The following is a 17682-nucleotide window of genomic DNA, read 5'->3' on the forward strand; positions in this document are numbered from 1 at the left end:
CCAAAACACAGATTTTGTGTATATTAGGGTAATCATATTTATTTCTCTGCGGGTAGGTATCTTTTCAGTACGTTCCGGTATAGCATGTGGATTTGTGCAATTTAATGTTGACGATTTGTATCTAGCGATATTGTTATAGGTAGCCAATAAAAACTGTTTAAGTACAAATATTATTGTGTGTAAAGAATAATGCGAATGGTGTTCAAAATTTCCGGATTCAAGGCACGCTTTTCATGGCTCTGTGACGTATTCTCAATGATTCTTTGATATATCTTAACTTCTTAGATCCAAGTCAGATATTATTTCATAAAAGAGTGACCGTAATCAATGGTAATTAACTTGATTCGACCGGTTTTTCAGAATACGGACATAAATAAATTATCTTTTTTTTTTACAAGGAGATATAGGATACAACAAATATTTCATACAAACAAAATGTTACTGTGCTCAATTCTGGTACATTCAGAGTTTCAAGATTTGTATGTGTGTTTATATAATGATATACATGATATATACCACTTTACTGATCACGAATAGGAGAAAGTGGTTCTTACAATGAGTGACGCATGCGCGTGTTTCAGCCTTATCCACAATGAAGTCTGTGATTGATACAGCTCTTTCCTTATAAGCTGATGCGTGCGCCTATCCCTGGGGGCGTCTTAAAGGTTTCACACATGCAAATATTTCACCACTGAGACAAATGTTATTTTTAAGGATCGTGAAATTTGTATGCCAGGAAATATGTCATGAGCTTTCTTTATGATTTCTTCGTTTTTTGTTTTGTTGTTGTTGTTGTTTGTTTGTTTGTTTGTTTTGTTTTGTTTTTTTTTTTTTTTTGGGGGGGGGGGTGCACACTCTTTCCGTTCAAACAGCGCATTGATTAAGACAGATACTAGCATGGCGATGTAACAACAAAAATAGTTCTTTTAAAAGCTGAAACCTCAATAGAATATATAAATACCTGTTGGAGTTAAAATCACTTTAAATGTTGTAAAAAGCGTCGAATATCACGGATAAAATCATCCTAATTAATAGTATTTTCAAAACTCAAAAGGAGTATTACATTGATATAATTGCAGAAAATACCAATGCAGAAAATAAATGTAGGCCTACATGTCCAATTGTCACATGAGGATAGATCATGATCCCACAACAATAAGTTTTTTTTTTCGCACTTTCGCTGCGAATTTTCAAGCTATTTTGGAGCTAGATAGCCTGATCCTTTAAAACCTGATAGATTCCAGTCAGCATGGAAGTGACATTTGATTATCATGATAGATTGACACTAAGTTCCTTAAAAGGTCCGTTATCTCAATATTTCATAACCGCGTTTGATGATGAAGAAGGGGGGAGGTCTTGATGGGGTAGGGCGTGATTTCTCCGTACGCGTTGCTTCGATCCCCTCGAGCTTTTACGGTTCGACTCGTGCTTTCTATTATCAATAGTGGGATTTGCAGTCGCGAAGAAAATAACCAAGGGAAACGCAAGGTGTGGAATTCAAATCAAACAGAATATGTCACATTCAGAGAAAGAAAAAGGAAAAAAAAACCCGATGCCGAGAGAGCTTGAAGAGTAAGAGTGAAACTGAAGAGAGAAAGAGAAACAAAGGACGAGAAAGGGTGTGGCGAAGGTGATAAAAATATACAGGAAGGAGGAGAAGGATGGGGGAAGGAGGGAATGAAGAGGGACGAGGAGGAGGAGGAGAAGGAGGAGAGGTGGAAGAAAAAGAAGGGGAAGAATGAGAATAATAAGAAGATGATGAGGATGACGATGCAGGAGGAGGAGGGGAAGAAGGAGCGGAAGAAGATGGTGATAATAAAAAGGAGATGATGGTAATGATGATGATGATGATGACGATGATGATGATGATGATGATGATGATGATGATGATGATGATGATGATGATGAAGAAGAAGAAGAAGAAGAAGAAGAAGAAGGAGAAGGAGAAAATAAGATTATAATTGAAAGAAAGGGATGACAAGGACTTAGAGAAGATTGTGGTGATGATGATTAAAACTTTTGAAAATAAAACAAAAGTTTGCCACTCTTATGCACTTTGGCCATTATTTGATCGCCTTGAAATTCGACTTCGGAGCAGGAAGTATTATTCACAACAATAAAAATCTTGTAATAACGGTTTAAAATGCATTCAGTATTCCATTGAAAATTCCTCTGCTACCTTCTACTATTTCTTTACTTCATTTCATTCTATTTGCAGATGATACCAATGTATTTCTTTCTGATCATAATCTTGAGCGTCTTATTGACACTATGAATACAGAATTACCCAAAGTCTCCGAATGGTTCAGAAGCAATAAGTTATCATTAAATGTAGAAAAGACAAATTATATAAAGTTCAAAAGTCAACGATCACTAAACTGTGGCATTCATTTTGATATTATTATAGATGACATGAAAATTGAACAGAAAGAAAGTACGAAGTTCAGGCATTACTATAGATGACAAGTTGAACTGGAATCTGCATATTGCCAATGTTGTGACTTCTGTAGCACGCGGAGTTGGAATATTGTACAAACTCAGACCATACATATCAAGCTCTACGTTGTTCACCATTTATAATTCCATTATCCTGCCTCATATTTCTTACTGCAATATCGTTTGGGCTTGTCAGAAGACTAAACTCAACTCACTGTTTCTCCTTCAGAAAAAAGCTGTTCGTATTTGCACGAACTCGGATTACAGGTCTCATGCAAACCCATTGTTTTTTCAATTGCGTACACTTTCCATTTACGATATTCATTACCTCCAAAGTGCTGTCTTTATGTATAGATTCCATTCGCAAGAACTTCCCACCAACCTGTTAAACATGTTTCGTTTTAATTCGGCTATTCATAGTTATTCAACCAGAACCTCGACAAACGTGCACCTAGAAAATCCAAAAACTGCCCTTGCCCATCGATCCATACGACATGCCGGTCCTGACATCTGGAATTCTCTTTCTCATGAAGTGCGACGGTGCCAATCAAAGCATACTTTTAGAAGACTAGTAAAGAATACCCTTCTTTACAAATATGTTTAAACAATACTATTTGCATGGTTCTTGCCTGCTGTCTTACCCCAGGTTCACAGGTTTATTTTGTCATACGTACACTACGTACATAATAGCAGCGAGTCTTTCTATGTTAGTTGTTACCAGAATTGTCAATCTTGTATACCTTTAACTACCATGATGTAGAGTATCCCTCTCCTTATTTCTTCCTCTCACTTTTCTTTCTTTTTCTCTCCTTCTTTCATCTTCCTATCTATGAACAAATTGAACGCGCATAATACATTTTTTTTTAATGATGTTTATGTACATAATATGTGTACTTTATCCATACTGGGCGTCCCAGTCAAGCTTTTCATAGCTTATGACGATCCAGACAAAATGTGTAATATGTTTCATGTACAAACTATGTGCATATTTGTGAATAATGTATGTATATGCATTTTGTGAATAAATCAAATCAAATCAAATCAAATCAAATCAAATCAAATCAAATCAAATCAAATCAAATCAAATCAAATCAAATCAAATTTCTTTACCGACGTTAACGAAATATTTACTCCATCTGTCACAGCAGTTAATTCCATAGTAACATTATCTCCTTTGCGTTTTCTACCCCCTTACTCTATTCAATTCTCGCCACACTTTCTTGCTTTCATTCTTACATTTATTTAACATAGCTTTCATATATATCTTTATACTACTGCGTCTGAGTTTTTGTAATACTGTTTCTGACTCTTTGATATTCCTTCTTAAAGTTAGGTTGGGATTCACATTTTTTCTTTAAATGATCTCCTTTATAACTCAATCAATATCTTTCTTAATCCATGAGCAAATTTCCTGTTTAATTTATTCTCATCCTATTTTAAGGGGCACGCGTATCGGAAAGTTGCACAAATATAGTTTTCCAGTTCATCTATTTTCAATCACTCTTTCTGCATTCTCCGTTAAATCATTCATTGAAAGTATCTCTCTTGAGATCATTCAAAAACCCATTTCCATCAAACGTTTAAAGTCCCAAAAAACCCAATTTCAATTTCTCCATGTTTCCTTACATTGGGTATCTTCATATCAATACATGTATATATGTAAGACAGTGATCACTGATCGAAATCTTTGCAATATTACAGACGGTATATATGCTTATTAGGGAAACTCATCAAAGTATAACTTTGATGAGTTTACCAGTTAACCCTCGTCGGTTTATGAACAATTAGCGTCGAAAGAAACAAATTTTCAATCAAATTCATAGGATTATTGCGCAAATTTTTACTCAATATCCCATTCTCTTTATTTTCATCTGTTATTTTCTCAAGAATTAAAGAAACAAACAAAAACAAAACCCACCAACAATCGAGATACGCCCGGTGGTCTATATATACAACTAATAATTAGATTTTTCCATCCTAGTTTGTGGCAATTCAATCCATACAGCTTCCAAAGAGTCCGAGGAGAGGTCTTTTTCATTTAATATATATATATATATATATATATATATATATATATATATATATATATATATATATATTATATATATATATATATATATATATATATTATATATTATATATATATATATATATATATATATATATATATATATATATATATATATACAAACTCCACCACCTCGTCTTTTCCCCTCTCTGTCTAAATACATACAAAATCATCCATTGATACTAACCAATTCGTAAAGCCATGTTTCCAAGAAACATAGTACGTCAAAGTGAATCCTATTCAATAATTGCATTTCGTTAATCTTTTCGAAAAGACTCCCAACATTCAATTTTCAAACCTCTAACAAGTAAAATATAGAATAACATTTTGAATACTCATTTCTTTGCAAGACATTAGCAGGAAGTTTTAGTGTGCTTGTGTTTATGCTGGCACACTCTTCGTTTCTACCTACCTAATAAGGCCAGACTATGGTTTTGCGACCTTCTTGAGAGCAACGTCTGCATTGAAGTTGAATACCAGTCATTTGTCATATGATTTACCTCTCTAGGAAGGTAATTATACACACGCTATTAAATACACACCCTAACAGATAAACTTCCACACTCACACAAACACACGCCATATCACACATGGTCGGTGCGCAGAACAGGCTGACAAACTTGTGTGGCGGTCATGGTGGTAGAAAGAGTAAAAGTCATCGTATTCTTAAACAGGATGTAAGCTCTGCAAAATGTTTCCATGACGGAATAACCCCAAAACACCAAACAAACAAAAAAATCAACAGCTCAAAAACAAATACAAATACAGCTAAAACAAACAGTTCACAAAACCGCAGCAATATTACAATTTTGATGATATAACTTATGGTCTGACTAGACTAGCCATGACAAGTCAGCAACAAATAGCGAAAATGCAAAAAAAATAAAAATAAAAATGAATGACATCGTGAAACAATTGACATAATTATGTCTAACACAAAATGACAGGTAATGATTCCTTGAAATTGAATTTAAAGCTAGAATGGTCGTTATTTCAACAGAATGATAAAATCATAAGACAGAAACATAACAAAGAATGAAAGCTAGGACAAAACAGTTTATTTCGTTTCATTTATTGCCATTGACAGATTCATGCATTTTGTCATCATATTGCGCAAATTTTCATTGAAATTACAGCCACATAGTCAACAAGAATTTTACTTAAGGTCCTCAGATTACTTGATAACAGCTTTTGATATCAATTACCTTTTGTTTCAATTTCAGTTTGTTTTATTTCTCCACGTGTACTATGAAATCATTATGATAAATCAATAACGTTCTAATAACAATAAAAATACGAGTACTTAAAGAATACTTAAAGGAATAAATCTAACTACTTGCAGTCTTCTAATGGATTGGGATAAAATCCTCGGATGTTTACATTGTTTTCGCAAACAATTTAGATATAACAATGTGAACCATAAATATTCATTTCTCGACTTTAGTTCACTAAACTTGTTGTTGGGAGGGTCGACCTACCTCTTTAAAAACCACCGTGGCCACTTTTTGTCGATGCAGGCGAAATTTGTAGAATGTAAACAAAATTTAATGTAAAAAGCGCCTGACCAATAAAGGTATGTACTTAGTCAGTTTTCTAAATCTAGAGACAAATTTTGTTATACTTAAAACATTTTTGTTGCCATGCATACCCAACGGACGACTGGCGAAAGTGCGATGGTGTAATGCATCTATTTTCTTTCTACATCTTCTGATTTTTTTTTTCCAGCTGGTTCTGTGTGCTCTCTGATGAATTGACTTTTGAGTGTAAGTGACAGAGTCCCAGAGATGGCCGTTATAGTGTTAAAAACGAGAAAAAGTTTTTTTTTTTTCAAACACACGAGGGAAAGATGCCCACTACGTTGCTTTGTTTTCACAATCACAATGCAATGTATACCATATTATTCAAACAACTTCTCTCTCTGTTTGTTTGTCTTTCTGTCTGTCTGTCCGTCTCTCTCTCTCTGTCATGTGTCTATCATAAACACACACACACACACACACACACACACACACACAAACACACGCATATATATATATATATATATATATATATATAACCGTTAGTCATATGTATGAGTCATCTACAGTATGAGTCATGGGTCATAGGAGTACTAAAGACCTTTACTACTGATTTCCTGGTGAACTTGATGATACAAAAGAAGAGTTCTTTGGAAACATATTTTCGACAGATTTCTGAGACACAGAATATAATTATCATTCTCAGAACACCGTTGGTAATCACAGCAATCCCAAATCCACGGAACATTGGTGATAGCACCATCATTTGGATACGTGCTTTTCAGCAAGAACGTCCAATTTCCTTCCGAAACTTGCCTGTCCACATGATCAAGATAGAATGTTAGAACTGATAATCAACATTTCTGGAGGAAAATTTAGTTTCCAAAATCAAAACGAGGTTTTAACCAAAGTTTGCAAGTGGAGATCGAGCATCTGTAAAGACTGTTAAAGGGGAAGGCTAGTAACTGATCAGTGGTAATCAGTGGAAATGCTTGGAGATGATTGTTCCAATCCTTATGGGATTCATTCAAGAGTTCATTATATATCTATTGTTGTGTGAAAATGATTTGCTTCAGAATGGTCTCATATTCAAGTAATGTGCAGTTTAATGCTTCCAGGTTAGCGTCCCTGGTCAGTGACGGAGCATTAATCTGCACATTACTTGAATATGAGACCGTTCTGAAGCAAATCATTTTCACACAACAATAGATATACAATGAACTCTTGAATGAATCCCATAAGGATTGGAACAATCATCTCCCAGCATTTCCACTGATTCCCACTGATCAGTTACTAGCCTTCCCCTTTAAGTTTCTTTCAATTTCCCACCAGAAATTTTCCAATCAACCCTATATTTTGTTGGTATTTTTTTTCGGATGTCTTTTTGCTTAAAAGCTGGTGAGTGCCTAACCCTGGAGGCGTTTTAAATGTCTCACATAATTATGCAAATAATTTATCACAGAAAAAATGTTGTTTTTAACTAACATGAAATGTGTACTTGAGTAATTTATGAAAATTGTGAGGTGCTTTTGTTTTACATGTTTTCTGCATGTCCCTTGAATGTTGGGGTAGGTGCGTTTTGAACTATGTGCACTCTTTCTGTTTAAATTCGGCGCATTGATTACTTTTTTTTTCTTCTGTGTTCTCTTTGTATATCTGATAAAATCAAGGGTGTTACGCATCCCACGAGACCGACACCCACGAGTCAACAGTCCACGAGTTCGACATCGACATAAAAGGTCCATGAGTCATACAGCCTACGAGTTCGACACTAAGCAAATAAGACCCATGAGTTCGACACTAGGAAAAAACAGTCCACGAGTTCGACATTTCAACACGTGGCTTAATGTGAAGGTCTCGTGGGCCTTGTTTGCTTAGTGTCCAACTCATGGGCTGCATGACTCGTGGGCTTTATAAATCGTGGGCTGTATGACTCTATGCTGTATGATACGTGTGCTGTATGACTCACGGGTGTCGGTCTCGTGACGTGCACCCAACAAATTCCCCCTTTCCAAGAAAAGTTAAAAAGATAAACGATTAATAATAGGGCCTATCAGTAATCATTTCCAGGAAAGACTATGAACCTCTTTCGACTTCTAAACTCCCTCGCATGATCACCAAATCTGTGTTGCATCATGGACATAATTTTCTACGCATATTTCAATAAAATCAAATGCTATCAAGCAGACAAGGGTATTAAAACATTAACTGCAAGAATATTATTACATCTACAACGGCTGATGTGTTCATCGGTGTCAAAACTGTCCAAATGACCTTGCCAGTATTGTGATGTACTTTAGTATCTTTCATGCAAAACGTTCATTTTTCTGTGGAATTTGATTATGCAAATGTCCACGTAAATATGAATAATCTCGGCCGTACATGCAGACGACAGGCATTGTGACTTTTCCCGCGCCATCATCATTTCCATATCATTATTACAGGTCGGAGGCAGTGTGCTCGCTTGTCTAGAGATAATTAAGATGAAAATAGACTAAATCATATTACACCAAAAAACCAGCAATATTACATTCATTAATTCACTTTTCCCTCTTTAATCTAAGGCAAGCGCGGTAAGGGACATCCAAAAACGGACCCGGTTATCGTCAAATTGAATGAAAGCAAGTTAATGAACTCCAGTTTTCTTGCTTATCGAATCAGAGTGGGCTTATTCATGTCAATAGCGCTACATTTTGTTTTTAACTCAGTAAGATCTTGAAAACGGACACAGAGCCAACTTGTGATGATTCAACCTGTTTTTTCTTCTTCTTTTTGTTTTAAAGAATAGAATAAGAGCGAGATTATGTTGACATTGTTGCGTGATTAATACCTGTAAGACCAGAAAAATAGCCGCAATTGCTCAAAGAAAAATGCAGGAGTCGGTAAACTCTGTGTACGTGCACGGAAGGTATCCCTGTTCCCGATCTCCCCGTTTTTCTACGTCTCTCCCCTTTCCCCCAGGAGACTTCGTTATACTCCAAATTCTATATACTTAATGGTTTGCGTGGAAATAATATGAATATCTTTAGATGGCATGGTCTGCACTCTCAGCTTGTGGAGCGCTCTGGGTTTGGCCTTACCTTTCACTGAACTGAACTAAACTGAACTCTTGAATACATGCTGCGTAGGCCAACAAGTTTTGAAGCTGGCTTTGTATGTGCACGTTGTACATCTTTAAACTTATTTCATTCGTGAATACTGTTGGAAATACGAAACGCCCTGTCTTTGTTGACTATAGCATCACACTCCAAACCTGGTTAGTGACCGCACTGTTCTGGCAGACTGAGAGAATGATATGCTTGTATATAGAGTCATTGCTCTCACTGACTGCTAAAAGTGGGTGACCTATTTTTTATGCAAATTCGGTGAGTTGATGCGGTCAACGCTCGACAAATTAGAACCAATAAATTTATCTTGAAATGAAAAAAAAAAACAACCAACAACACCCAAATGATTGCTATTTATGCCCTTCCCGTTGAATTGTTGCGGAGTTCCAATGAATTAAAAATGATGATGTGCGGGGGGGGGGGGGGCGTTGCAGTTGCTTAATCATGGACTAAATATATTAGATTTTTAGTACTATATTCTACTCATGTTAACATTAATGGGAAAGTTATCAAGGGAATAGCATCATCATCTTACTCAATTTACTTTACGTGTATGCCACTTGCTTACACTTTCAGCGAAACCACGGCACATTAAAAAAAAAAAATCCATAAATCCTTTATTCATTTCAGTGAAAGATCTCATTTTTAATGTGCATAAGCTCTCTTGGGATAGTGCTCTGTTTGATTGATTGTACTGTATTCGTTATATTCAACTTGCACATGGTATTTCAATTAAAGAGGTTTAAATCTATTCAGTCGTGACGGGGCAGAAGGAGCATCTCGAAGACTGAGTGAGTGTTGCACACACAGGTGAATTTTGTTATTCCGAAGGTTCGTTAATACGATTGATTAAACAAGGTTCGTCATTTCGACGGTCCGTTATTCCGACACACACAACTTCCGTATACCTAGATGTTCGTTATTTCTAAAATGAAAGAGGGTTCGTTAATCCGAATATCGAAGGCGTTATTTCGACTCGTTATTTCGGAAATTCGTTAATCCGAATATGAAATGGATTTCCTTATTCGGAAGGTTCGTTTAATATTCCGAAGGTTTGTTAATCCGAAAATGGAAAAAACACAAGTGCGTGCAAACAAACCTTGGGAATCAGATAATTTATTCCGTTTTTGGATTAACAAATCTTCGAAATAACGAATCTTCTATGTTATTTGTATCAACAAACCTTCGGAACAACGAATCTGATTTCATCTTTGGATTAACAAACCTTCGGAATACCAAACCTTATTTCATTTCCGAAAAAACGAACATTCGTAATAGCAAATCTTGTGAAACTGTAAACACACAAACCTATATCATCGTAGCATGTTGGTTATGACCCTCAACTATCTAACTTTGCAAGGAGGAATGTTAACTTCATAATGTCAAAAAATGAAATTAGGTTTAATTCTCTGTACGTCTTGTTTATATTGTTGCTGTACTGTGACATCGCTATTTTTTGAACGATATTAATCAAATTTCGCTAACATGTGTACTACTAAGATTTCTGCACTCACTGAATCCACATGAATAAATAAATTGAATGTTGACGGAGTGATCCTTATATTGCATGTTATCAATGTTTAAATGTACATCCAAACTGGGCGTCATTGTGTCTTTGTTATGTTTGATAAATTTTTCATAGAGAAATATGAAAATTAAATTGTACATTGAAACTATGAAAATATGATTTTTATTATAATTATCATTGTTTTTGATACCATTTTCATCTACTGTTTTGTCATCATCATCAACAAAAACATCTTTATGGATATCCTAATCTTTAGCATCATCATGGTGATCATTAATGTTTTCGCCATTGATCACTATATTAATACGGAAGTAGAGTACTATACGCAGAGTACGGAAATCTGCCCATATTGCCGTATATCCAGGAAAATGTATCTTTTGCGTAAGCAAGTAGGCTGGATTAGCTCTCCAATATTCTTATTCAAAAGGGATAGAATTAGGTTCATTAAGTATGGGTTCAGAAATACCAGGCTTACGTAGATTTCCATTCCATTCTCTGGTATGCAGTGAAGACATTTGACTTGACAACATTCTGTTGCCCACAATGCCTGTCAAAAAGGAGGAAGGACTTGGGGGGGGGGGGTGGAGAGGGAGAAAGGGGGAGTGTTGTCACAATAGATAAGCACACATAGAGGAGAAAGTTCTTTTTTTTCTCTTTTTTTTTTAAAAACAGAGACATGAAGATATCGTTCGAGATGAACTGGCGCCATCAGAGATGTAAATGTATTGCTTCACTCTAATCGTAGTTGATTGGCTTGATGGAAGCTAGAAATTTGGTCACTTATAATTAGTCCTTCAATGATCAGAACTTTTTCGTTCTCTGAATTTGCCAGTTTGGCACATAAATGCGCACTTACAGAAAAAAAGACCACCCTTTAGAATCTCAAAGACAGAGGGAGAAAGAAAACGGGCATCTTTACAGATCATTTTTGAAGTACTGTGAAGTTTTTTTTTGTGTGTGTCATATTTGTCTTAGGAACGACCTCACAAAGTATATCTTTATCTGAATTTGTATGGTTGAAGCAAAAATCGTATTGATATCAAAATGTGAGTTTTCAACTGACTTCAAATACAATGATAGTCATTGTTTAACTCGATGAGTCTGTATTTTTCAGACGCAAAATGAAGCAAGCAAAATTGTACAAATCGTCATGACAACTGCATGAGGCAGAAATGAGGTAAGACAGTAATAAATCATTTATGTTTTAAACTTAGGTGAAACCCAAATCTACCTTATTCTTCAGATTTTTGTTGTTGTTGAGATTTGCAACTTGAAAGGAAGGGGAATTCCCCTAAAAGTAATCGATGTGAAAGAAATTATGTGGTCATATTATGTATCGATTTTCTTCTTATTGGATGCTAAACATTGCTTTGCCTCCAGTCGGGTCTTACCATTCCGTTGCAACATCTCAATGCTACAAGGGACATTCGATCAGTCACTACTTGACATTATTTTATTAAGATATCTCGATATAATTTTGAAATTTAGTCGTCTTAATTCCCAAGTGGTCGCTGAAGCAAGGTGTGAATTTCAATTTATATCTTGATACAATAATGAAGTTCATTTATATGCACACACACAATTGGTCAATACTGAGGCTGTACACACATATCTTTTTGATTCAAGAATGGTTTATTTCCTCCCATCTCTTTCTCTTTCATATCTGTGCTTCTTTTCCTATTCTTTCCCTTCTTCTTCTTTGTATTTTCCCTCTCTGTTTCTATCTCTGTCTGTCTGTAATCTACTTATGTCATTTCTGCCTGTCTCTGGCTACCCGTTCTGGGGCGGATCCAGGAATTTCGTATAAAGAGGGGGCGAAAGAAAAAGAAAAAAAAAGGAAGAAAAAATAGGGGGCGAACGCACCCCCATTTTTTCTTTTTGTTTCTTTTGTTTTAACACAAATATAAGGGGGGGGGGGGCGCCCGTCGCCTTCCCCCTGTGGATCCACCACTGCTGTTTTTATTGTTGTTTTTATTGTTTTTATCGCTCTTCCTGATTTCACCTGTTATCTGTCGATTTGTCTATCTTTCTCCATTTTCTCGAACAGAGTTTTTGGACCTGCATCCTTCCTCGTATGTCATTATACACTCACAGCATGCCGATTAGTTTTGATTCTTTTTCCTTTATTTATTTTTTTATCTCCATACAGTGTAGTTTCTTCCAGTTCTTATGATAAAGAGTGAGAGGAAGAAAACTGACCGACAGACAGACAGAGTGGGACAAAAAAAGTGAAACAATTCTCATTGAATTAGGTTTCTAGATAAAGCTGAACTCAAGAATTTCTTCTACAGAAGATCTTTACAGGCCATCAAATCATCACGAAGTATTGCGGAGAGGCTTGACATAATTTGATTATCAGCATACACATTTTTATGACTTACAAAAAAAAAATAAGTTGGTATGAATTTATGTGTCACGACGAATGTGTGTATGTCTTAAAAAGGAAATTCCTTCCTGATATCAAGTTGCTTTGTTAGGAAAATAAAACAATCTGAGAAAAGGTTAATAAACCAGCGTCAATTTGGGGGGAAAAATAGACACACACAAAGAATTTATGAACTGTAACAGTTCAGAGAGTCAGACAAATTGACAACTCACCATCACACAGAAGTGTGATTTCAATTTGTCTTATTCTCTACTCTTTTGAATTTCATAACTTTTTTATGTGTCTGATTTCCCCAAATGTAGATTGATCTACTTCTCTGCTTTTTCTATTGTAATGAAAAGTAGATTTAATATCAGGATGAAATTTGGTAACACATCAGACAGAGATTCCATTTGCCTTACTCTCCAATCTTTTGAATTTCATAACTTTTTATGTGTCCTATTTCCCCAGCATATTTACTGATTTACTTATCGGCTTTTTCTGTTATCATACAAACAGGTTTGATATCAGGATGAAATTTGACAACTCATTACACAGAGTTTCCAATAAATTAGTCATACTCTCTAAATCTTGTACAAATCTTCTTTTTTTCATATGACTAATGTGTCCGATTTCTCCCAATTTCGCTATATTAGTTTACTGCTTCTTCTGTTTTCGTGTGAAAAGCAATAAGATTATCAGAATAGATGAATTTGCAGCTAATGTCTTTGTGTTGTTAGTTTTATGTGCTTACTTTGTAAATCACCAGATGCTGGGCCCTGACCTGTGCTCGGAGAATCTAGAACACACTAGTAACCTATATTCCATCTTCATTACAGTGGACTTAATAACCTGTTCCATATACCCACATCTGTGTCTGGAGTAGATAGAATACATTTTCATTAGCGCGTGCATTATGCGGTCGTTTCTTGGTTGTTGTACCATGCGTATTGTATACTAAGTATCTGCTCGATGCTTTAGCGGTCATACGGGCTCGACAGGCTACAGACATAAATATTGTACATAATCAACAAAGTCTGTATCAAACGTATATAGTATTGTAGGTTTTAAGGTCCTGATTGCAACATATAGTGACGAAGTAACAGTGTCGATATAATATGCTGCATGCGATGTGATCAGTATTGTAGGATTACGAGAATGAGAGGGTTATGACTGTATGTAATCATATATATCGTCCCTTATTTGGAAAAACAAAACAAAACACGCAGTTCCTCGGATAGGACATTAAGGAGGTCCCTTGTATGAGAGAGTCACAACTCATGCACGTAAAAGATCCCGCTTCATTTATTCATCGCAAAGCGCAGGGTGTTTAACCCGGTGAAGTGGTCCCGCCTTATAACCAACTGGACCCCATGGAAGACCAGCTATTGCAGTTGAATATGTAATGGGCTATCCAGCCATCTTCTCAGATGGAAATGAAACAAACAAACAAATAAACAAACCCTGGGCTGTCGGAGACAATCGCGTTATTCTTCTATTTCATTTTTCCCTTCACAGACAGGGTGTACTCGCACTATCTGCAGCCGTTGTCCGACCGTTTGAGGTAATTTCGAGACAAATTGATATGTGATGAGAGTAAAGGTATTGAGTGGCAACGGCATGATTGAAATTTAAGACTAGATATTGAAGCATGGAGGCAGAGGCGTTCCCAGATGATCCCCGGCAAAGAGATGACTTCTCGCGTTGCAACCAAAAGTGCATATCTGATTTTCTTTAACATTTTTGATCACACCAGCAAGGTCCTTAGATTTCGGATGTGAAGCTCTTATTTTCGTGGTATTTACGTCTATTTTCACTGATTTCATATCAAGCTAATCTCATCTTGCGTAGGATGGTATACCATTATAGGACAAAACAGGTTCCCAGAACCCTCTGCCCGGTAAGCGATATTTTGTTGATCGTGAATAAAGAGAGAAAATAACTCACTGTCTCATGTGTTCCCATGACAAAAAGCAACAAGAACATCAAGAAGCCAAAAACAAAACAAGAAATGATGAGAAAACTATCATGAATATCTCTCATATTTCAACGGTTTTCTATCATGTAAGTTATCGTAATTTGTATATCATGTACATGTACAGTGTTAAACATTGATCGTGGATTGGGGAGCTTGTTAGGATATATCGCGTTTATTTTTTGATATCGGCATAGACAATGATAGATGTCAAATTGAATGTAACGGCTTCCGCTATCGGTCCTACCTCATCGAATTCTTCAGCGTTGATCGTACGATAGTCAATATACGACTATCCTGAAAAATCGTCGATAGGATACCAAGGTAACCCCCCCCCCCAAAAAAAAAATACATTGTTATCGAAAGGATAATTGACGTCCGTTTAGCAGCATGGAGGTCATATGGGTACAGTGAACCTGTGGCAAATCAATACCTTAGTTTGTAATTCCTTGTATATTGGGTATGATGTGCCTACTCCATACGTCGTTTTTACCAATTAGCCCCGCATATTGAATTTCACGTGTCTGTCGTCCCGCCAAACGCACGTCAGGAAATTGCCGCAGCCCGTATTTCTTGACCTAGAAGCGGCTTGACATATGTCCGCCGGGCCGAAGTTGCTGGCGGGAAGCTCTTCAAAGTCCAGCTTTGGAAAGGTCAGGAAAGGTGTCACGATTTAAATTGATATAATTAAAGGGAAGTAACTGTTCTCAAAACTGAAAAGGAAGCATGGAAAACCGCCACTCGGAGAATTGTCGATGTAAGAAGAAGCTTTTGAACGTTCATCATATTTTGACCTCGATTATGGCGAAGAAACGTCAAGATTTTTCAATCATATCTGTATAACTTGTAACGATGAAAAAAAAAAACAGGTTCGCCATTTCTGTCAATGAAAATGTCAAAAAGTAGCTGACGATTTAGACAATACAGCAGGTCTAATGTAAATAAGATATCAAAAATGGCAGATAATTAAATAAGGTAACGATCAAAGAATAAGATATCCAAAGTCTACCATCTTCATTTAAAAGTTCCACACGTGAGATGATCTATAGAAGTGAATGCATACATGCTTCTAAATTGAGAGGAGCAAGCATTACAGCGAATTACAATCGGCCGATAAATTCAGGATGTAATCACCAAGAACAAGCAAATGGTAGTTTGCACTGGCTTGCTAATAAGACATAGTGTTGACTTGGGCGTTCATGAAAACATTAGCAAATATGATTATGTCTAGACATTGGAACATTTCACTGAACGTTTGCCAGAAAGCCGTTTAAATCTCCAGAGCATAGAAAATCATTGTTTCACAGGCCATCAGAAAACAAAGGTAATAAATTCTATTTATGTCTATCTTACAAGAATACCAACAACGGAATACTTGAAAATTTGAAGAGCGAATCAATGACTCTAATTCTTAATTGACTGTGGGGAAAAAATGTGGGGAAATGTATTCAAGCAGATATAAAAAATAGAGAAGCTCTTCACTATCACCGCAAAAAGTGGTCATTTTATGAAAACTGATCTCATTCGTGCAGTGGCGTAACCGGGACGGGTAATTAAAATTTACTTAACCGACCGACAAAGATTTCCGCCTGCCCTGGTTTCAAAGATAATGGGTATCTTGCCTGAATTTGGCTTGTGGCGTACATGCGAGAACAAATGGCATTGCATTAAGAAATACTTGACTGAGGCAATATTTAGGCGGCGATCCCTTGAATTAGCCCAAAACCTTTTAATCACCTTATTATCGCAGCTCCGTTTTCCTTGACCGGACGGCAGCGAAGAGAATGATAAAGAACTTCTTTATGACTGCTTTCGAGTGTGGTACCTGCTAACATCAGCATGTAAGCAGAATTAGAGATGGCTATCTGCAGTTTTTTTCCTTGTCCCCCTCCCCCCGCAAATACGTGATTTCTCGCTGCGCCCAGAGCAGAGAGATTCAACACATCATCTCTGGCGTGTATGGGGGGAGGGGGGGGGGGGGGGGAGAGGAGGGGGATGTCATATCCCCTCTGCGACAGACGATTACACTTGATCAATCGAATGTTATCATATTTTTCCATTGCAAATCATAAGTTCTTACTTTTCTTCTTCTCATCGCTCCAAGACGTCATAACACCACATCTCCAAGAGGAGACTCGTTGTCAACATCTTGTAAACTTTCTTTATACATATGAATAAGACAAGTTTAATGGACCGAAATGGGTGAGGGGAGACTCGCGTCTATCAACCGAAATACACTCTTTTCAGTATTCGAAGTTGAAAGGCCGAAATCATTGATATTCAAGGGGGAGGGAAGGGGGAAACATGTCAAGTAATCTCGGAGACTTGTGACATGTCTATAGATTTCCGCCTAGGCACCTGATACGAAAATGCTCTTACGCCCGTTTACAGAACGTGGCGTTCGCTCAAGATATAGTTGTTTTGTTACGAGGACAGGAAAAGACAAATGTTTAACCTTGTCCGTCATATCCGCGACAGGCTAAGCGAAGCGGTTCATTGATGACATCGCATCATTATACGGGCCGGCTTATCTGGCCTCAGACTAGGTAGATTTCGAAATGAGAGACGGGCATTACACCCATAAGATGGCGCGTAACGGTTGTCATCAGCTCTGCGATAGAGGATAACTGATCGACTTACTTATTGAGATAACCGATACCAAATAAACATCCGTCTTTTACGATAT

The 17682-nt window shown here is 36.6% G+C and overlaps 1 protein-coding gene across 1 annotated transcript in view; it reads left to right on the forward strand.

The window, feature by feature from the left end:
* The window catches only part of LOC139741498 (uncharacterized), a 54861-nt gene that overhangs the window by 24591 nt on the left and 12588 nt on the right, over nt 1-17682 (forward strand). The gene's annotated exons all lie outside the window — the stretch shown is intronic.

This window comes from Diadema antillarum, unplaced genomic scaffold (genome assembly GCF_040938485.1).
Source record: "Diadema antillarum isolate AM-2024a unplaced genomic scaffold, OU_Dant_1.0 seq00000932_RagTag, whole genome shotgun sequence".
In the NCBI taxonomy this organism is placed as follows: Eukaryota; Metazoa; Echinodermata; class Echinoidea; order Diadematoida; family Diadematidae; genus Diadema; species Diadema antillarum.